Raw genomic sequence first — 23,180 nt, 5'->3', positions numbered from 1 at the left:
AAAGTTAGAAGCAGTCAAAGTTGGGTTGACTTTTTGCTAATTGGGTAGGCTTAAGGAGGCCACAATTTGGACAGAACCTGGCCACCAGATTCCGGCCAACCTGGGCCAGATTCCAGGCGAATTTGTGGCCCAGTTAAAATGACTCCTATGGTCAAAATTTCAGAATTTTCAAAAATGGTGTTTAGTATTAAAAATTTTAAAATATATATATAAAAGAGGGGGGTGGTGGGCCACCACCCCACGCCTCTCCACCCCAACTCCATGTAACAACAATGTTAAATATGGAGGGGGGTGGGCCATGACCCCCGACCCCTCCCCACATCCCACGGATCGCAACAATAAATACGGGGTGGGCGGCCATGACCCCGCCACCCCAACCTTCACAACGAACAAGATAAATGGGTGGGTCGGCCCTTGGGGCACAGGCCCAACCCAAAACACACAAACAAACCAACGGCCATGGAGCGTGGGTATGGTGGGCAGGCCACCCAAGGCGGGCCCGACCCAACCACTTTTTTAATTTAAAAAAACAAATTGGTTTGTGAGTATAAAAGAAGGAGGAGGCGGGGTTTGACCTCCCAACCTCCTCCCTATTAAATCAGATCACAACCAACACACCAAACCAATTTCTTGGTCAATCTGTTGAAAATGGAAACAAGAAATGCTATAAATAGCAATTCGGGTACCAGTGTTGGACATAGAAACAATGAATGAAAAATGGAAGTGCTAAAAATAACATTGCTATAAATAGCATTTCGGGGTAGATTCCAATTTTAGTTAGTCCCTGAACTAAAATTGAGAAGTAAAATTTGAATTTGATCTTAACAGTTATTTGAAAAATAATTAATTAATTCATCTTGAGTTAAATTTTAGTTGGAGAAAATCAAACATGAGGTCTATGTGAGGACATGCAACAGTTATCCCATTGATTGAGGAATTTATCCATCAATTAAGGAGATGAGGATGATATGTACTTTGAGTTGTAATTAGTGAGCTCAGTTAATTGAGTTAAGTCGAGTTAGATTAGTTCCAATAGTTTGTGGAATTAATTGTGAGTTCAGTCAGTTAATGCTTGCATGCATGTAACTGCTGCTCTCCAGATAAATGAATATTCTCTCATAGATAACTCATGCATGTCAGTTCAGTTAGAGACCCAGTTGAGATCAGAGTAAGGGACAATGTACTATCAATTGGAGGATTTTTCCTATAAAGGAAACTCATCCATGCAGAAGGAATTATCTCCTTCAGGATTGCGCAGTTACTACTGAGCCAAGTGAGCAGTGTGAGGTGGGAATTCACACAAGTGGAAACACTAGACCCCAAGAAAAACTGCGCAAGGAAATAGGAGGCTTAGAGGGCAGAGGAGAAGGTTTGTGAGAAGCCTTTGACTGTTTATGAGTAGCAGTGGGATTGTACTGAGAGCTGGATAGCCTGTGAGCTAAAGCTTTGTGTAATCCAGACATATTTCCACTTGTAAGATAATATAGAGATCAGGGTTTTTAGCTGAGGCTTTCCCCAGAGTATTCTTCTGTGTTCATGTGTGTTTGCTTTCTCTTCATCTGTTATATGTGTTCTATTTGATCTTGCTCATCTTTGATTAAGCTTCCGCAAAGTTTGTTGTAGAAGTAGATCTAGTATTATGCTTTAGTACATTGCATTATCAGTTGATCTATAGTGTGAATTTCTACATGATACCAGAGCCAAGTTCATCAAAGGAGAGAACAATATACAAATAAGTGAGAAGTTCAAAGTTTGAGGTTCCTAAATATAGAAATCGAATTCTTATCACATTTCAATTTCACCAATGGCGTTCAACGGTTTAAGACTCGAGTATGCCCTTGATGGCAGCTCGAATTATATAGCCTGGAAGGATCGCATGGAAGCAGTATTAGAGGATAATGGTCTAAAGGACTTCATTGATCAAGAAGTCCCCAAGCCCACAATGGCTAATGCTACAGAATTGGTGGAATGGAAGAAATGTGTGGCTAGAGCAAGGAGAATCCTTCTAGAGGGAGTTCGAGACCACATAGTCTCAAGTCTCCATGGGAAGGAGACACCATTTTCGATGTGGAAAACATTGAAAGATATATATCAAAACAACAACGATCAAAGGAAGTTGGCGCTGAAAGACAAGCTTCGGAAAATCAAGTGTGAAAAGGGTGACACGATCTCTACGTATCTAAACAAGCTCACCACTTGCAGGGATGAGCTTGGAAGCATAGGGATCACGACAGCCGATGACGACATGGCGAGTCTAGCTCAGTCTTCCTAAGAGCTGGCATAACTACCAAGACTCAGTAAATGGAAGAGAAAAACTGCCAAATTGGGAATGACTTTGGTTGGATCTGATGCAAGAGGAGATAAGAAGAAGCACCAAAGATGGTTATTCATACAAGGAGGATGAAGAAAATTGTGCCTTAGTGAGTAAGGCAAAGAAAGGGAAGGAGAAGGATTCTCATCCCAAATCGAGTTCTTCCCATGGTGGGAAGAAGTTTGACAAATCGAAAGTGCGATGCTTTCATTGTCATGAGGTGGGCCATTTTGCAACAAATTATCCATTGAAGAAATCCAAGATGGGATCCAAGGAAGGATCTGAAGGTGAGGCTTTAGCCTCACAATTCGAGTTGGATTTCACCCTCTTCGCATGCATGGTTTCATCCATGGTGGGATGTGGTTGGTTTCTTGACAGTGGAGCTTCATTCCACATGACCGGCGATAAGAGTTTGTTCAGTACCTTGGAGGAGAAAGATCTCCAGATACTCATAGCGATGGGTAATGATGAAAAGTATAGTGTATCTAAAGTAGGCACAGTTTTTTTCAGAGGGAGCATGGAGCTCGCATTACTTTGACTGATGTGAAGTATGTGCCAGGACTAAAGAAAAACTTGGTATCGATCGCAATGCTGGAAGACAAAGGCTATGATGTAGTCTTCAATAAGGGAAAGGTTTTCCTTCGACACATCACCACTAGACAGGTGAATCAGATCGGTTCACGAGTCAAGAACCTATATGCTCTTGAGGTTCAAGATGCATGTAAAGCCTTGAGGAGCAAGGCAACTGATGGAGACTTGGTGATTGAGAGGGAGAGTACATTACCTCTCAACATGCAGCACCAGAAGAATTCTCAGACAATTGTGGAGGAGCCACAATTAGTGAAGCAGCTTTAGGAGATTGTGGAGCAGCTACAACTAGAGAAGCTGAGAGGAGACCGAGTGGAGGCATACACTCATGCAGAGACCTCCAGTACGGGGAAATTTCTAGCCAAGTGGGCAGAGGGATCACATGCATCCATACCTCCAGGTAGGAGGTGGGGTGATGTGGAGTGACAGTCCCAAGAAGGCTGGAATAGGGGCAACATCATTGAGGTACCCAACCTCTTTGATTAGACCTTGCTACAGGAGCCCCGATGAGGAGTGGCACGACTGGCTGAGTGGGTAGAGACAGATGCAGATGTAGCGGCAGAGAGAGCTACAGTGCAGGAATCCCAAGACAATGCAGAGTTAGCAGGCTAAAACAATGCGAGAGGCATAGGAGTGTTGCACTAGTGTATGATGGCACAGAGAGGTGTGCAACGATGTGAGATGCATAAGTGTTGCAGCAACTTAGAGGTCAAAGAGGGAGCTTCAGCATCAGAGGATGTTTCTAGCTCAACTGGGAGGTCAGTTGGGAGATTTTTTTTTTGTTTCTAGAGTTACTGGAGAAACAACACTTGGGAGAAGTGTTGCATGTAGAACATTCCAAAGGTTTAGGATCAGGTTCGAGTTGAATGCCTTTCTTGTTGAGAGGGAGTGTTGAAAATGGCAACAAGAAATGCTAAAAATAGCATTGCTATAAATAGCAGTTCAGGTACTAGTGTTGGACATAGTAACAAGGAATGAAAAATGGAAGTGCTAAAAATAGCATTTCGGGATAGATTCCAATTTTAGTTAGTCCCTGAACTAAAATTGAGAAGTAAAATTCGAATTTGATCTTAGCAGCTATTTGAAAAATAATTAATTAATGAATCTTGAGTTAATTAGTTGGAGAAAATCAAACATGAAGTCTATGTAAGGACATGCAACAGTGATCCCATTGATTGAGGAATTATCCATCAGTTAAGGAGATGAGGATGAGTTGTAATTTTAGTTGTAATTAGTTAGCTCAGTTAACTGAGTTAAGTCCAGTTAGGTTAGTTCCAACAGTTTGTGGAATTAATTGTGAGTTCACTCAGTTAATGCTTGCATGCATGTAACTGTTGCTCTCCAGATAACTGAATATTCTCTCATAAATAACTCATGCATGTCAATTCAGTCAGAGACACAGTTGAGATCAAAGGAAGGGACAGTGTCATATCAATTGGAGGATTTTTCCTATAAAGGAAACTCATCCATGCAGAAGGAATTATCTCCTTCAGGATTACGCAGTTACTACTGAGCCAAGTGAGCAGTGTGAGGTGGGAATTCACACAAGTGGAAGCACTGGACCCCAGGAAAAATTGTGCAAGGAAATAGGAGATTTGGAGGGTAGAGGAGAAGGTTTGTGAGAAGCCTTTGACTATCTATGAGCAGCAGAGGGATTGTACTGAGAGCTGGATAGGCTGTGAGCTAAAGCTTTGTGTAATCTGGACATATTTCCACTTGTATGATAATACAGAGATCGGGGCTTTTAGCTGAGGCTTTCCCCAGAGTATTCTTCTGTGTTCATGTGTGTTTGCTTTCTCTTCATCTGTTATATGTGTTCCATTTGATCTTGCTCATCTTCGATTAAGCTTCCGCAAAGTTTATTGTAGAAGTAGATCTAGTATTATGTTTTAGTACATTGCATTATCAGTTGATCTACAGTGTGAATTTATACACAATCCACCCAACAAACGTTATATGAACCTATTTGCTCAGTGTGCTCAGGCGGATGGAGGAACCAGGAGAGGGCATGAATTTCGAGACAGAGGATGTAGAATCTTGGCACGTAGTTCGACGCAGCATTTTGCAAGAGGGGTGAAATTTCACTTTGTCAAATTTTGACAAATTTTATATGGTTTCAGCACTTCTCAACATCACGAACGCAATGGCACTGTCTGTGTCTCCATCAGAGTTCTACATTTTTTGGTCATTTTTAGTATGAGGGTGGAACCATGATTGCTGCAAAAACAAGGAGCGGAATCATGATCCTTGAAATTTTCCTGAGGAGGTCATTTTTCTCCATGTCGGAATATAGTCAAGTTTACAGTCATTTTTCATGGTTTTCCACATGAATCGCAATGGAAAGGTCAAATTTTCCTTTGGAGTTGCATATTTCCAGTCCACCCATGGAGCAGAATCTTTGAGGAATCTAGGGGGAATTTAAAAGATTCCTTGAGCCTTAGATTCTCAATTTTTCAGAATTCAAAAATTAGACAGTCGATTTTTCACTATTCGACGTCACAAATCTGATGGTGCATTCAAATTTTTCATTAGATCATTCTATTCTTCAGCCACTTTTCTAAGTGCAGGTGTTAGCATTCATGTGCGAGTAGCCATTTCCATGCGATTCGATTCCGTGAGATCGATGGCACGAACAGCATCAACAATTTGACATCTGCTTCTTCAGATGGCCCTTGGTTGTGAGGTATATGCAGTATGCTCATGTACTTCTTTTACTATGCATTGTGCTGCACAAATCCCTATTTGATGTTTGATGCGGGATCTTGTTTATTACTTGTTTTCATGATTCTTGCTTGATGTGATGCAGAATCGTCTATGTGATGTACTTGTTTTCATGATTCATCATGTTATGTTTTGAGATCCCTTTTTTGTATGTTGATGGGATACTCATGTTGTCGTCATGCATGTTTGCATTGAGATCCCTTTTATGCCATGTTGGCAGGATGCTCATCATGCATGAGTTTGTGTCATACTGATAGGAGTCTTTTGATTGAGAGTTCCTATAGCAGAACATCTCTTAACGCCACTCCTGCATGAGGGCATTATCCTTGTATGATAGCGACATCACCTCTTATGTAAATCATCACTATTGACAGCACTTAATGCAGCGGCCTACACCATCTTGACACTGGGGCCCGAAGACGTAGTCCCTCCTGGACGAACTCCGTTATCAACGGCTTATGTTTTCATGTGTTGATGATTGTCATGTTCCTCTTCTTTACAACATGCACATGTATTCATTTATGTTCTTTTAAAAAATGCAATTTAACACATCACGAAAGTAAAAGGTCTTGGAAGGGTCTGTTGTCACACCCAGACCTGGATCAAGTGGTATCAAAGCGGTCTTTGCATTGATGTGAATTGCAGCGTGAACAATGGAACATGCAATGACAGAGGATGAAAAAGCGATGTACGAGACCATGCTCAACATTTCCAAAAGAGTGGAAATAATGTATGAAACTCTATAGAAAGAGATCGAGGAAAAGGAGCGATTGCAGCTTTAGTTGCAAGCCACAGAAGAGGCCATGGAAGAACTGAAGCAAAACAAACATAATCTTCAAACGGAGAATGTTGAATTGAAGATGCGTCTACATGAAGAGAAAGAGGAGAAACATAGTTTGCTACAACAGCTGCAAGCAAAGGACGAGGCCTTGGAAAAGTTGCAGCGTGACCCATGGAAGGTAAAAAGTAGTTCTCCATCTTCATGTATGTTTCCTGATGATGATTTCGCTATTTTTTAAAATCATACCACGAAATTGGCTCCAAACTGTTGAAGAAAATGGGGTATGAAGGAAAAGGCTTGGGCATTAATGGCCAAGGCATTATCAACCCCATCAAAGTAGAAGAATCACTCCATCAGGAAAGACTTGGGTATGTGAGAAAAGAAGTTGGAGAATGCGTTGAGACAACAAGTGAACCACCAACAACAGATGATGAGAGGCCCTCATCAATTCTTTCCAAATCGATAGAGGAGGTAAAAGATGTTGATTTCCTTTCGGTTTTGTCGTCACATAGTATGATTTCTATGGGAGATTTGGAGATCCCAATTACAGGGACAAACATGAGGCTCCTTACAAGGACGAGGCACGAGGAGGAAGAAAAACTTGGTATTAATAACCAATGCATAACTCAACCATTGGAGGTTATGTAGAGACCTCAATTTGAAAGCTCGAGATACACTGAGGGAGAATGCTCAAAGGTGTCAGATTCTTCCGAGACATCGTCGAAATCGTCGAAGAAAGAGAATGATCGGAACACATCCCCATCATACCATGGCAATGCCCATTGCAAGGAGAGAGCTGAGGCAAGCTCTCATCGCCATGATTACACCAGAGACAGCAAGGAAAGGTATAACCACTCTCGACATTCGAATGTTCATTTCAATTATGATCATGTTGTTAATGATGAATGTAAAACATGGCATCGAAAGACATGTACCTTTTGTGGATTACATAACCATATATTTTCTAGGCGTTGGAAAAGAATGGCAACACACAAAAGGATGAGGCGTACAAGACCCTCTCAACAGCAGGTTAAACAGATCTGGAGGAAGAAAATGTATTGCAGTCATTGCGACAAAAGTGGCCATCAAAGGGCCACTTGTTGGAGGCTCCATCTAGAGCAGCGCCTTAAAGACAAAGCGTCGGTGCATGAACCAGGTGAAACAATTGTTCGACAAGCCAAGCCACCACAAGGAGGCGACCCATTCACATTGATAAGTGAAAAATGGTTTCTAGACATGTTGTCGTTTCATGGTCATGCTTTTGTGAATCATTTGTTGCATTTTAAAATGTAAAAGTGATGATGTGTTTTCCATCACTTGTTCAACAACAATGATGTCTGGTCTTATTTTGTGTTGCATGATAAACTATGAAAGTGATGTCGTGTTTCCATCACTTGTCAAGCAAATAGTGTCTGGCCTTATCTTTGTAAATCATGTGTTGCAGTGATGATGAGTTTTCCATCACTTGTTGAAGCAACAATGATATGTTGGCCTTGTTTTCGTAGCTGGGGTATTGCGCCCATCTTGTTGTAAACTTGACCACTGAGTATGTGTTATAAACTCGTGGCAAGTGTGGGACGCTTGGGTCGTTAGTTGGTCAATTAAGACAAGCATGTAATTTGCAAAACAATGTACTACAAGTTGCAGAGGTTGCAGGTGTCGGCTCATCGCTTAAGGCTCTGAAGAACAAAGGTGAAGGAGATGGAAGCGAGACCTTTTAGGACGCTTGTGATGCAGAAAAGGTACAGAGAAGTTGCAGATTATTTTTCATGCTTTTGGAGGACCAAAAGCTCCTCAATGGGGAGGATTGATCCAAGTGGCTCCAGAGACACACACAGGACAAAGAGGACTCAAGAAAGCTCAAAAATAAAAATGTTTGGATTATGCTCAAACCAGGGCCAGAGCGTAGATCTCATCACCCTGATCGCGGTGGTGTGAATGGTTCATCAATCCAAGTCTGGATGAGAAAGTTAGAAGCAGTGAAAGTTGGGTTGAATTTTTGCTAACTAGGCAGGCTTAAGGAGGCCACAATTTTGACAGAACCCGACCACCGGATTCTAGCCAACCTGGGCTAGATTCTGGGAAAATTTGTGGCCTGGTTAAAATGACTCCTACGGTCAAAATTTCGGAATTTTCAAAAATGGTTTTTAGCATTAAAATTTTTAAATATATATATATAAAAGAGGGGAGTGGTGGGCCACCACCCCCACCACCCCACACTTCTCCACCCCAACTCTATGTAACAACAATGTTAAATATGGAGGGGGGTGGGCCATGACCCCCATACCCTCCCCACATCCCATAGATCGCAGCAATAAATACGCGGTGGGTGGCCATGACCCCGCCACCCCAACCTTCACAACGAACAAGATAAATGCGTGGGCCAACCCTTGGGGCACAAGCCCAACCCAAAAAACACAAACAAACCAACAGCCATGGAGTGTGGGTACGGTGGGTGGACCACCCAAGGCGGGCCCGACCCAACCACTTTTTTAATTCAAAAAAACAAATTGGTTTGTGAGTATAAAAAAAGGAGGAGGCAGGGTTTGACCTCTTGACCTCCTCCCTATTAAATCGGATCACAACCAACACACCAAACCACTTTCTTGGTCAATCCGCCCAAAAAATGTTATATGAACCTATTTTCTTAGTGTGCTCAGGGAGATGGAGGAACCAGAGGCAGGCATGAATTTCGACACAGAGGAGGCAGAATCTTGGCACGCAGTTCAAGGTAGCATTTTGCAGGAGAGGTGAAATTTCACTTTGTCAGATTTTGACAAATTTTATATGGTTTCAGCACTTCTCGACGCCACGAACGCAATGGTGTTTTCCATGTCTCCATCAGAGTTTTTAATTTTTTAGTCATTTTCAGTATGAAAGTGGAACCATGATTGCTACAAAAACAAGGAGTGGAACCATGATCCTTGAAATTTTCCTGAGGAGGTAATTTTTCTCCATGTCGGAATATAGTCAAGTTTACAGTCGTTTTTCATGGTTTTTCGTAGGGATCGCAATGGCGAGGTCAGATTCACCTTTGGAGTTGTATATTTTCAATCCGCCCATGGAGCAGAATCTTTGAGGAATCTAGGGGAAATCTAAAAGATTCCTTGAGCCCCAGATTCTCAATTTCTCAGAATTTAAAAATTGGACAGTCGATTTTGCACTATTCAATGTAAAAAATTTGATGGTGTGTTCAGATTTTTCATCTTCTCATTCTATTCTTCAGCCACTCTTCTAAGTGTAATGTAGGTGTCAGCATTCATGTGCGAGTAGCCATTTCCATGCGATTCGATGTCGTGAGATCGATCGCACGAACAGCTTCAGCAGTTTGACATCTGCTTCTTCAGATGGCCCTTGGTTGTGAGGTATATGCAATATGTTCATGTACTTCTTTTGTTATGCATTGTGCTGCACAGATCCCTTTTTGATGTTTGATGTGGGATCTTGTTTATTACTTATTTTCATGATTCTTGCTTGATGTGACGTAGAATCATTCATGTGATGTACTTGTTTTCATGATTCATCATGTTATGTTTTGAGATCCCTTTGTTGTATGTTGATGGGATACTCATGTTGTCGTCATGCATGTTTGCATTGAGATCCATTTTATGTCATGTTGGCGGCATGCTCATCATGCATGAGTTTGTGTCATACTGATAGGAGTCTTTTGATTGAGAGTTCCTATAGCGGAACATCTCTTGACGCCACTCCTACGTGAGGGCATTATCCTTGTATGATAGTGACATCACCTCTTATGTACATCATCACTATTGACAACACTTAATGCAGTGGCCTACACCATCTTGACACCGAGGCCCGGAGACGTAGTCCCTCCTGGACGAACTCCGTTATCAACGACTTATGTTTTCATGTGTTGATGATTGTCATGTTCCTCTTCTTTATAGCATGCACATGTATTCATTTATGTTCTTTTAAAAATGCAATTTAACACATCACAAAAGTAAAAGGTCTTGGAAGGTTCCGTTGTCACACCCAGACCTGGATCATCACACCTAGACCTGGATCATCTAGGTACCCAAGAAGAGTGAGATTGAGAATATTGTTCAAGAAATATTAGATCCTGACACCATTTAACCTAGCCAAAATGATTTCTCTTCACTAGTGGCGACAATTATAAAATGTATAGTTCAAGCTATATGGTGGATATATGTGTACATATTACAAATAGCTCAACCAAATGACAATCATACATAAGTTTAATATTCCCATCATTGATGAATTTCATGGAGAATTTTTTTGATGATATACTATTCCGGAGCAAATATGAGAAGAGCATGTACAACATGTTGACAGGGTCTTAACACTATTAGAAGAGCAAAAACTATGTGCAATGCCTTTTAAATTGTAGAAAATCTTGTAGATTCACAAGCTCATGCAATTTACTAAAAAACAGGACAAGAATCTACTTCTACTTTCAACCAACAAAAGCCAATAGATCGATGAAAACAATATGAACAAGAAGAAGATAAATTAATGGCACATAACACAATATGTATATGGGGAAAGCCACTGCTCAAAACCTCGCTATCTGTATTGCATATATCATAAATATGGGTGAAGATAAAAAGCTTTTTCTCACTAGAACAATTATGCACAAGTATGCTCAACTCTCTTAGCTCACAAGCTATCTCTTGGCCAACATTTAGCCAATTCTGCAGCTCTCCAAGCTCCTAATCTCTTGCGTAATTCCTAGGATGAATAGCCCATATTTAAAGGGAATTCATGCTTCCAAAACTGCGCAATCCAAACATAGGATCAACCTTTGATGCATACATGATATTTACACTCTAATAAATAATACCAGTGATAGTACATTATCCCTGCACTCTAGTCTCAATTGGGTCTTTCTCTGAACTGAAATGCATGAGTTTCTCATGAGGGAATCTTCAGTTAACTGGAGTAACACTATTGGATGCATTAGTGCACCAACTGACTATTAACTCTCTAGTTCCTCAAACAGTTTGGAACTAATTTAACTGAACTTAAACTCAATAAACTGAGTGATCTAATTTCCAACTCATTTTAAACTCATACTGGACCCCTAAAACTTAGGGAGAACATATACATGACTATAGAAATACTTCCAACTCGAAATTCCTAAGCTAATTAAGTTAATTAAACTTAATTAACTATTTACAAGTTGCTATGAGAATAGAATTCGATTTTAATTCTCAGTTTAATTCAAGGACAAATTAAACTAGAATTTCTTATTGTCATTTCTCAACACAAATGTACCTTTGGGGTTCAAGAAGTGGAATATTTGGGTGATATTGTAGAGGGTGTCAAATTGGAACCTAACAAAATTAAAGCTATGATGGAATGGACAATCCCCAAAAACTTGAAGAAACCCAAAGGACTTTAAGGATTGACAAGATATTATGAAAAAATTGTCAAGAATTATGGTCAATAGCAACACCTCTAATGACATTAAAGAAGAAAACATATTCTTGGACTCAATAAGAAACCAAATCTTTTGGAAAAATTAACGAGGTTATGTGTACAAATCCCATATTGGCCACACCTACTTCACAAAAACATTTCTTGTGGAGTGTGATGCCTTAGGACATGGCATTGGTGTAGTTTTCATGTAACAAGGAAGGTGCCTTATCTTTGAAAGCAACCAACTTAAGAAAAGGATGTACTTATACCCATTTATGAAAAATAAATGTTTGTCATACTACATTCAATTTATAAGTGGTGTCCATAACTAACAGGAAGACACTTCAAAACAAAAACAAATCATGATAGTTTGAAGTACTTCTTGAAACGAAGACTATATTTGGAAGAGCAGCAAAAATGTGATACAAATATGCTACTTTATGGCTTTGAGATTATCTACAAAAATGGAAAAAATGATATCATGGAAGATGCACTCTCAATGAAAGAGGAAGACACATAGGCTTTCCTATGATCTATTTCCATTTCACAATTTGACTAGGTGGAACAAACAAGGATAGGACGGAAGCAAGATGAGAAGGTATTCAAGATCATCCAACGACTATAGGAGGACCCTAATGAAATAGAAAAGTTATATGGAAGAATGATTTGTTTTGGTATCAATATTACTTACACTTATGTTAGAGTTGTCAACTCAAACAAAAGGTCATTTTGGAATTACACACTTCTCCTATAGGAGAACATTTAGGGTTCTTTAAAACATACCATAGGATCAAGAAATAATTTTTCTAGGAAGGTAATAAAGTAGTTGTGAAAAATTTTGTGGTTGAATGTGTAGTTTGCTAGCAAAATAAGGGAGATAAATTCAAGACACCAAGGCTCCTACAAGCATTAGCCATACAAAGCAAGGTTTTTTTTTGGAATCTAGATGAATCTACAACTGGGATGATTTCATACTTGTGTGAAATGGGGTCAATTATTGTCATTAACACTATGAATTACAGGTGCCTACGTACACCACTTTCACAGAGACATATTAATCAAGGGGATTTGGACCTAAAATCGCAAATTTTACATAATACTTCATAACATGTCCATTTCCATTAACCTTCCCCTAAAGGACTCATACCAAGCCAATGTTGGGAAGAATTTTCAATGGATTTGATTACAAACTTACCCAGATCAATTTACAAAGTATGCCCATTTTTTTCTCTTTTTCTCATTCCTTTAAAGAAATTACAATGGTAGAAGCATTAATGGAAATAGTCCAAAGACCACATGGAATCCCAAAATTTATTGCAAGTGATAGAGATCAAATTTTCACGAGAAATTTTTAGACTTAATTATTTTCTTGTTTGGGTAGTTGGCTCATAGCTCATCTTACCATCCTCAATCATATGGGAAAACTAATATTGTGAGAAAAAGTTTAGAAGGGTATCTTTGTTGCTTTTCATATGATAAATAGACACAATGGGTTAATTGGTTTCCCTTGGAAGAATGGTGGTACAACACATCCTTCCATACTTTATCAAAAATGTCCCCATTTATGGAGCTTTATGGATATCATCCTCCATGCATCACATCACCCTTGAAAGGAACTACAAAGATTTAAGTAGTGGATGACTGCATAGAGCATGAATAAGATGTTCTAAAACTATTGAAGGAAAACTTGGTTATAGCACAAAATAGGATGAAATGGCAAGTAGAGCAACATTGCAATGAAATAAATTTGAAGTGGGGGATTGGATATTTTCGGGACTAAAACCATATAAAGATGTCTCTAAAGCAACAAAAGGGAGACAATAAATTAACACCGAGGTATTATGGCCGATATAAGGTATTGTAGAGGATTGAAAATATGGCTTACAAATTGGAGTTGCCTCTATATTCATGTGTACATTCAATCTTCCATGTTTATTACTTAAACAAGGTGTTTGGTGCAATATCCCAATCCAAACTATTTTAACAAAGATTAATGGAGAAGGAAAAATCATAATAGAGCCAAAAACAATCCTTGAAACAAGGATTATATAGCTCAAAATAGAGTAATTATTGAGTACCTCATCGACTAGAAGAACCTGTCAATGGAAGAGGCAACATGGGAAGATGATTTGTTCACACATAAACATCCACAATTATTCAAGTGTTCAGGAAAAAACTTGTTTGAAGGGTAGGGGCATGTTAAACTCTAGACAAGTCCCATGTTAACCCTAAAACGCCTTATTAATCCCTATATATTGAATTATTATATCTCTATTCTTATATTATTATGTAGGCTAGAACATTTTATTATACACTTTAATTATAAGTGTACCTTTTATATCCTAAATATATACCAAGGAGACCTACTCTTAGGATCATTTCATCTTTATCATATACATTGTATTCATTGTAAAAGGATATTCCCCTTCAAAGTGTACTATAATTATTAGCTTCTTATCATTTTTTAGGTGTATGGTTCATAAAAAAAACCTTACCCCTAGATGGATATTGAGAGATGTTAAATATTGGACCACTAGGAGGAGAAGGGTTCTATTGGAGGGGCTAGTTGACTCAATCGACTAGCCCATTTTAGTCAGACAACATATAATGTAAAGTCAATTGTTAAGTTAACTAAAATAAAATTAGTTAAGAGTCTAGTCAGACATTTAGACTACTTTAACTATCATAATGTGTTTTATATATGTCTATGTATCAACGTATTGGTTCTACTTGGATTTTAAGAGACATAATATAAAGTGTGCTTCTGTTGGTTCTCCACTACTTGTATCTCTTCTCTTTTTCTATGTTATGTGCTTTGTTATGTGAATACTTGATGTCTATGCTATTGATAACTATGTGCACTTTTCCCTAGATTACAACATTAGTTCTGTTGCCAGTAGTTTGGACTTGAGTCATGAAAATGCAAGAATAAATGTTTAAATTGGAAGAGATACAGTTGTGCTGGGACACAAAAATAAACAACTACCTGAAGAACTATGCACGAAGGAATCAAATGTATTTAGCAGAAGTCAAAGCTAATTTTTTCATTGAATCACATGAGCGGTTCATCAAAGGCACCCTGACATTGTTGAAAATGCAACAATAAAATACTGATTTAATTTTGCCCTTGAATTAAATAAGGAATAAAATTGTACTTCCACATCACAAGACAACTTGTACGAGTTAAATAAGTTAATTTGAATTAGTTGGCTCAGTGAATTCAAGTTGAGGGTCTAACTAGAGTCATGTAGAGTGTCTCCTACATTATAGGAGCCATGGTTGAGTTAATTATTTTGAGTTGTAATTAATTAATTCAGTTTAAGCGAGTTAAAGTCAGTTAAACTAGTTCAAACAGATGGAGGAACTAGTAGGAGGTCAAACAGTGGGGTGTTGCTTCATGTGTTCAACCAGTTAACTGATGATTCACTCATAAATAATTCATGCATGTCAGATCTGAGAGCTACCTAGTTGAGATTGGAGTTCAAGGGAAGTTTACTATTAGTTGTATAATCGTCGGAATTATACAAGTGGTGCATGCAGTCAGAGGAAGGCCTATGAGGATTGCACAATTTATATTGAGGAATTTCACTAATTAATAAGGGGATAATGCCCAAGGAAATAACACAAGGAAATAAGGACTTGGGCAAGCCAAAATTTGGTTAAGTATTGGCCTAGGCTTGTCTAGGAAGCAGTGAGACAAATAGAGATAATGTAAAGGTTGCTCGAGCTTGAGAAAAGCATTGTAATATTCTCATATTTTCTAACTAATGCAATATACATATAGCAAGGGTTTTTAGTTGTGGCTTTCCTCGGGAAATCATTGTGTTATGTGTTGATTGAACTCTTTCTCTTGTATGCTTCGTGTTTTCTCGATCAATTATTTATTTCTTCTAATGAGTAGAGTAAAGTAGATTGAAGTCTTTTGTTTTAGCATATTACATAAGCAGTTTGAATCTATAATGAATTTATACATGGTATCAAAGTAGAAATCACTCTGGAAGAGGGAAATATGAGTTTGTCTTTTGCAGGTGAAATCGAATTTACAGTATTATTCTTCAGAGCTAGCAGGATGTCATTCTACGGATTGAGACTCAAATATGCCCTTGAGGGTAGTTCAAACAATATTGATTGGAAGGACAAGATGGAGGCAGATTTGGAAGACAATGGGCTGAAGGAATTCTTAGACAAAGATATTCGTAAGCCTCCAACAACATATGCTCAAGATCTTGCAGAGTGGAGAAAATGTGTTGTAAAGGTGAGAAGGATCATACTAGAAAGAGTTCAAGATCATATTGTCTTGAACCTCCACAAGAAGGATACACCATATGTAATGTGGCAAGCCATGATCGACATTTTTTAGAACAACAATGACCACAGGAAGCTGGCACTGAAGGGCAAGCTTCAGAAGATCAAGATGGAGAAGGGAGGCACAATACCACAATACTTGAGCAAGTTCACCCAATATCAAAATGATCTTGGGAGCGTCGGTATTACAATGGCTGAAGATGATCTGGTCAGCCTAGCACTTCTAGGCCTTCCCAAGAGCTGGCACAACTACCAGGATTCGATAAATGGAAGGAATCATCTACCAAAGTGGGAGAATTTGTGGTCTGACTTGGTGCAAGAAGAGATAAGGAAGAGCACTAGAGATGGAACCTCATCCATGCATGAGGAGAATTGTGCCTTAGCTAGAAAGGCGAAGAAAGGGAAAGGAATTAAATTCAAATCCAAAGGAGATTCCAGTGTGTTAGGGCCTAAATCTACCTCAGGCTTAAAAAGGCAGGATCTATGGTAACATCAAACCACGCTTAACCTGGTAGCTAGCCCTACCAGGTCGGGAGAGGGCTCTCTCCTTGTCAATCTCAAAAAAGATGGCCAATGAAGCTTGAGACGACTGATGTAATGACTGATTTTAGGCTAGGTATGTGTACAGAGGTGTTTGATTGAATTTAAGATGGGTTTTCTGGCTCAATTGTGAAAGGCAGATTTGGGTCCAGGGAATGGGCATAGTCTTGCAAAGATCTCTATGGGGTGAGGTAGGCAAATGGTTTAGCACTTCAACATTGAGCGAGATGGAGAACTTTTAGACTGGTGAGGATTTGGAGAGGGCATGAAAATCTCAGGGATCCTCTTCAAACAGCTGAAAACGTAGATAACTAAACAAACCCTAGGTAGAGCACTGCAATTTCAATATATTCTACCTTTAATCCTTGTTTGATTTAGTTAAGATGAAATAAAGAGAGATAATGGCATACATAAAACACATATAAACTTGAAATTACAGAAGGAAACACAATACCAAATCAAGATGCCACAAGAATCCCATAAAGTGCTGCAAACCCTGGTCAATTCCTTAGCCAAACTGCTGAAAAGAGTGTACAACAATGCTCAAAGCATTCACAAGAGTCCAACCTTTCTCAATGACTGAAAAACTACTAGATATAGGCATCAAACAAATCATGCTAGGCTTTAGGGGTTGATCTCATGAGTTTAGGAGCTGTTTCAACAAGATCTAAACTAAGAACTGAAAAGTAGGCAGTGGAACAACATGCCTCTAAAACCTAGGAAACTGATTCATTCAGTTGCAAACTACTTTTTCATGATGAATCTACCTCTATGAGTGAAAATTTAGCATAATTACATCAAAATCCATCAAGTCACATTAAATTACATCATGAGTTTGACTATTAGAAAGAGAAAAGTCAAACTGTGAAGAAACTAGGCAAAAAACAGAGTTTTTTGGCCAAAATGAGCAAATTTCCTCCAATGCGCCGCGTTGATTTCCCTATGCGTAGCGCCTTTTTGCAGCTGATTTTGGAGGCCTTCCCGTGCACCAAATTTTCTCCAAGTGGGCTTTTTGGAAAGTTCTACCTATCTACTTTCCAAAACAAGTGGAATTTCTGAATTTGGCCTCCATTTGCCCATCCAAAATTGAGTTCTCCCAACACTGCTTCCTGTGTGTCCAAAAAGGGGCAGAAAGGTCATTTTTGAGGTGTTTTTGACCTTTTTGGAAGCTCAAAACCTGTCAAAATTTCTTGGCCATGTGAGGGAATTCATATTTTTCCATGAAAAATCCAAAAATGCAAGCCATTCTGTAAAATTCCTAGCCAAGTGAATGCGTACCGCTGGTGGCACGGCGCATTGGGCAGAAAACCCTGTTTTTTAGCCCAAAAATTTCAAAATTGCAAAAATTTTCCCAAAGTTCTTGAAATTTGGGCTGAGTGTTCCTCATCAGGTGCTGTGTTGGGCTAAGGAAGCCTCAGCCAAGATCTAGAGTCTATTTGTCTCTTTTCTCTTCCTCATGGCTTTCTTCAATTTGGCCTTCAAATTCTTGATTCTTATTTTGCACACCACATTTCTTGACAAGTAGTAGTATGTCATCTTCCTCAACATGTTTCTCTCAATTTTGGCCTTCTCTAGCATTCTTTCTAAGTGCATGTTTGTCCTCTCAAGCCAAGATTCACGATCAGCTTGAATTTCTTGTTCAAGTGTTGTCAACATGGTTTTCCTTCTCTTTGCTGCTTGCCTGGTTTTCTTTTATGTTTTGCATCCATGGATGAGTGGGACTGATGAGGGGAGGATTTGATGCTAGCTGTAGGGTTTTTAGGGAGTGATAGGGTTTAGAGATGCAAATTAGGGTTTGGGAATAGTGGGATTAGGTATTAGGGTTTTTAGTTTTAGGGATAAGGGGATAGGTGAGTGTGAATGAAAGAGGAGAGGGAAAGTGATATGAGTGAAGTGTAGTGAGAGCAAAATGAAAATGGGGATACAACAGCAAAACTGCAATTTTGCAAACCCTAGGCAATTTTCTCAACACAACTTTGCAAGGAACTAGGGTTTTGTTTTTAACCTATTGAAACACCATAAACATTGATGGAAACTCATACATTGGCAATATGGAGGTGTTAACTTACTTGTGGAATGAATAATTTGCAATTTTGGAGCTTTGGAGGAAGATTTGAATGGATTTCAGGCTTTGTAGACCTATGTGCCGCGCTGCCCCAATGCGTAGCGCCAGTTATAAAATTACACTGTAAATCACTGCCCAATGCGCCGTGCTGGATGAGTGCGTAGTGCCTTTTTGCAGACAAGTTTTGGAGGCCTTCCTGGTGTCCAAATTGGGTGTGGGATAGCTCGTTGGAAATATTATTGAGTCTACTTTCCAACCCAACTTGAATTTTTCATTTTTGAATTCATTTGCTCTATAAAAAGTCAGATCTCCCAAGACTGGTCAAAATGTGCAAAATGAGGCTGCCTCAAGGCAAAGTGTTGTTGCAGTCAACTTTTGAAGGTCTTATTCAACCCCAAATTGATCTCATGATAGCTCATTGGAAATATCTTTGTGTCTAGTTATCATTTGACTCATCCAACAAGTCATTTGGCCAACCAAGCTAGGAGAAATATTGATTTTCCCAAGGTCACTTCAAAGGTGCATCAATTCTCCTAAGGCAACTGTATTTTTGACATTTCTCTAAAACCATGACACCTATGTAAAAAGTGAAGGAGGTTTTTCTTCCTTGGAATATTTTGGACAAAAACCTCTCTCAATTTTCCCAAATTCATATTTTCTTGCTCAGAAACATCATTGGAGTAAAACCTATCCCGATGTGTGGAACAGGGGATTTGTCAAAATGAAGTGAAATGAAGGGGATAAGGGGCTTCTAAATTCTTGAGAAAATTTTGGGAAGTAGGGAGGGATGTTAGGAAGTAGGGGAAAGTGGAATTTCAAAGATTGAGTGAGGGGAAGGGGTCCAAAAGGGCAAAACACAGGTCTAGCCTAGAAAATTGTCAAGTTGTAGCACGAAACTAGGGTTTGTGCGAAAATGAGGAATTTGAGGGACATGAGTGATGGGAAGTGTTTAATAAGGTACATTAAGGATAGGGGAAGGTGTATGAACATCAGGATACAAGTTTTGCTGATGATTTGACCATCCAAGAGAAATTACCTTCAAAACCCTAGGAGAGGAAAATGAACCTTACCTAAGCACAACTGAAGCATGAACAAGGTGTAAAATGACCCATTGGAACCTGACATGATGATGAAAACCCTCTGAATGATGGTACACTCAGCTGAATGGTGACATGGACCAACATTTGGACAACTTTGAAAGGAGTGAAAACAAACCCTAGACCTAATACCTAGTGACCAAATTTTGCTTGAAGACTCACTGAAATGACAAAATTTGACCTTGACACCTTAAAATCACTTTGTAAGAGCATGTTTGATCACTGGAGGAAGGCTGCAAAGACTGACACTAACATTGGCTCCAATGGGGATGGTAGCTCCTTGGAGGTGCCAAGAATGACAGATCTTTGGGAGAGCAGACCAATGCCTTATCCATTGGGCAATGGAATCAAAAACTCAAGCTGAAATGCATGACTGAAAATTGACGACTTGACGACACAAACTGACTCTCACTCAACTAAAAACTGACTTGATACTTAAACACAACCGACAAATTGGAAATGATGCTCAAAGTGGAGCTTATTCATTACAACCTACTCTAGTTGTTCCATTCATAACCTGATCAAGTGAAATGAAACAACCAATGCAACCAAGTAAGTATTCCGGCTGCTATTTGAATTCTTCGCAAGTGCTTGCTTATGAACAACAAGAGAGAACTACTGAAAGGCAACTCCCATGAAAACTTGGAAACAGATCCGTTGAATGATATGGATTCTCTATCCACCTCCAAAAACACTGCATAAGGATCTTGAAGTTCATGCACACTGGGACTTAGCTCATCCAATGGATTACTTCTCTTCTCCTCATACCATGAATGCAAACTTTGATCTGAGTTTTGTGACGAGACTCCTACTGAAAATGACAAAGAAACCAGCTACCGGGTCAAGTTTATATCAATACACGTTTCAGGCTCACATGTAGTCAATGGAGAAGGATTTTGACTGCAGACATCATCCAACACATCAACTATTGGATCATGAAAAACTTGAAAAGATTGCTACAACCCATTTTCTATTGTTTCCGATGAGATTACATGATTTCCTACAGGCTGCTCATTTGAAGATATACTATGCAATTTTCCCTTCAAAAACTGAAATGATTCAAAACAAAATGGTACAGAATCATCTTGCATCATTTGATCATATGGTCCAGCTTCCATGTCTTCATCTGCAACTTGACAATCAATGGGATTTGGGGGCTGCAACTCTGGATATGAAAAGTCTTGAACAAGGTTTTCATTGCTCTCAAGATGGTCCAGATCAAGACTTGTCGATAGTTGATTTCTAATTGCATGAAAGTTGTCTCTGATGAACTGAAACGAAGCAAAACAAAAAGGCAAAGATCCTTCACTTACTTCAAAATTTGCTGCACTTTCCTCGTCATTTCCATAGCTGATATGCAATGACTGATCACTGTATTCAAGCTGTTGAAAGTGAACTTCTTCCTCCCACATACTAGCTACTGGTTTGTCTACAAGATTAGCTTTTTTTCGGAGAACATAATCATCATCATACTGATCAAACTGAGGCAAATCATCAGTATAAAACACATCATCAAGCATACATGTCATATCAACAGATCTCTCTTCTCCAAGATGATATACAAAACAATCATTATCAGATCTATGACAACTGGGATAAGAAACAAAATGTTTTGGATCAGCAACTTGTTCTTCTTCAATCATCGAGCGACGGGCTTGAACATTATACTCATTTCTTGTGGTGATACTTTGCATCATCTCTTCCACTGCACTTACCAAAATGTCAAGTTTTACCTCTAGAGATGTCGATTCCTCCGGATCTATGTTTTTCATCTCTTCTTCCTTCAACTTTGCCCTTCGGATCAGCGAATGAGCCTCTACATCTATTGTACTATTCTGCATCTCTTCAAGTGTTGCAAGATTCCTTTCTCTCAGCTGAAACTCCATTTCCGTATCAAAAGCACCGAGGTAGTGAAAGAGAGCGAATCCAAGAGGAGGGATTATATTAACTGGCATCGTATAATAAACTTGGTTAAATCTGGAAAAAAAATTGTTGTATTGTCTCCCCTGGCAATCTTTTCAACTGGATATACTCTTCTATAATCAAGAAAGGGTTTTGTCTGATCATCCACCTGTCGAGGAAAACTTTGACGAACTGCTGGAAATCTGAGATGCTCGCATCAGGAAGGGTTTTGAACCAACTCTTCACTTTGCCTTGCAAAGAAAGAGCAAAAAGCCTAATACTGACATCTTCTTCATTAACTTCAAAAAGGTCAAGAAATGACTCAAAATTCAATACATGTCTCTCAGCAGTGATATTGTCGCGTTCACCATCAAATCTTGGTAGATATAGGTCATGATTTTTAGGGAAATCATGGGATATAGGAGGTAAAATCAAAGGCTTGTATCGATCTGGAATTTTACAAGGTGTAGGAGTATATACATAAAGTATAGAATCAGTCTTGATCTCTTGAGGCTCATCAGTTTGAAGACGGTCATCATAAGATTCATAAAAAGGGTTTTGATCAAGCTCAGAGGCATGCAAATCTTTGATATTCACAATCTTCAAAGGGAAGGAACCAAATGCAGGTCGAGGATCTTGTCTCAAATACAATATACTTTGCAAAGCCCTCTTAACATTCTCGGGAAAAGAGAAGAAATAATTTATGAAAAAGAACAAAATTTCTTGGATGAAATTCCAACTTGAATACCTGATCTTTCCATATTGTACTTTCATGTTTCTGTTGGTTAGGTTCATCCTCCAGTGGAGTCCTTGGATATGATCTCGAAACTCAGTTAGAGTCACCTGGTGAATATTTTCAGCCTTGCGGTGTCTGATCGTTGTCCACCATCAATAATTATATCTGAACTTGATTATATTTTGCTAAGGAAACCAGATGTTCAGTTCATAAACTAAACCGGAGATTGACTGAAGCAGCATTCATCTACTATGCACTTGCAAAGCAAGAGCAGTTCGAAGGCTACCTGGCTAACTTCAGGCTCCGTCTGTAGTCTACAAAGCAAACAACAAACTTTTCATTTCCCCAATTGAGTTGCCACTATGTTAGGGCCTAAATCTACCTTAGGCTGAGAAAGGCAGGATCTAGGGTAACATCAAACCACGCTTAACCTGGTAGCTAGCCCTACCAGGTCGAGAGAGGGCTCTCTCCTTGTCAATATCAGAAAATATGGCCAATGAAGCTTGAGATGACTGATGTAATGACTGATTTTAAGCTACGTATGTGTACAGAGGTGTTTGATTGAATTTAAGATGGGTTTGCTGGCTCAATTTTAAAAGGTAGATTTGGGTCCGGGGAATGGACACAGTCTTGTAGAGATCTCTATGGGGCGAGGTAGGCAAATGGTTTAGCACTTCAAAATTGAGTGAGATGGAGAGCTTTTAGACTGGTGAGGAGTTAGATAGGGGATGAAA

The sequence above is a fragment of the Pinus tabuliformis genome, chromosome 2_2, assembly GCF_031772625.1.
Source record: "Pinus tabuliformis cultivar Carrire ecotype Pingquan chromosome 2_2, CPIR1, whole genome shotgun sequence".
NCBI classification, from domain to species: Eukaryota; Viridiplantae; Streptophyta; class Pinopsida; order Pinales; family Pinaceae; genus Pinus; species Pinus tabuliformis.
This window is presented reverse-complemented; position numbering follows the sequence as displayed.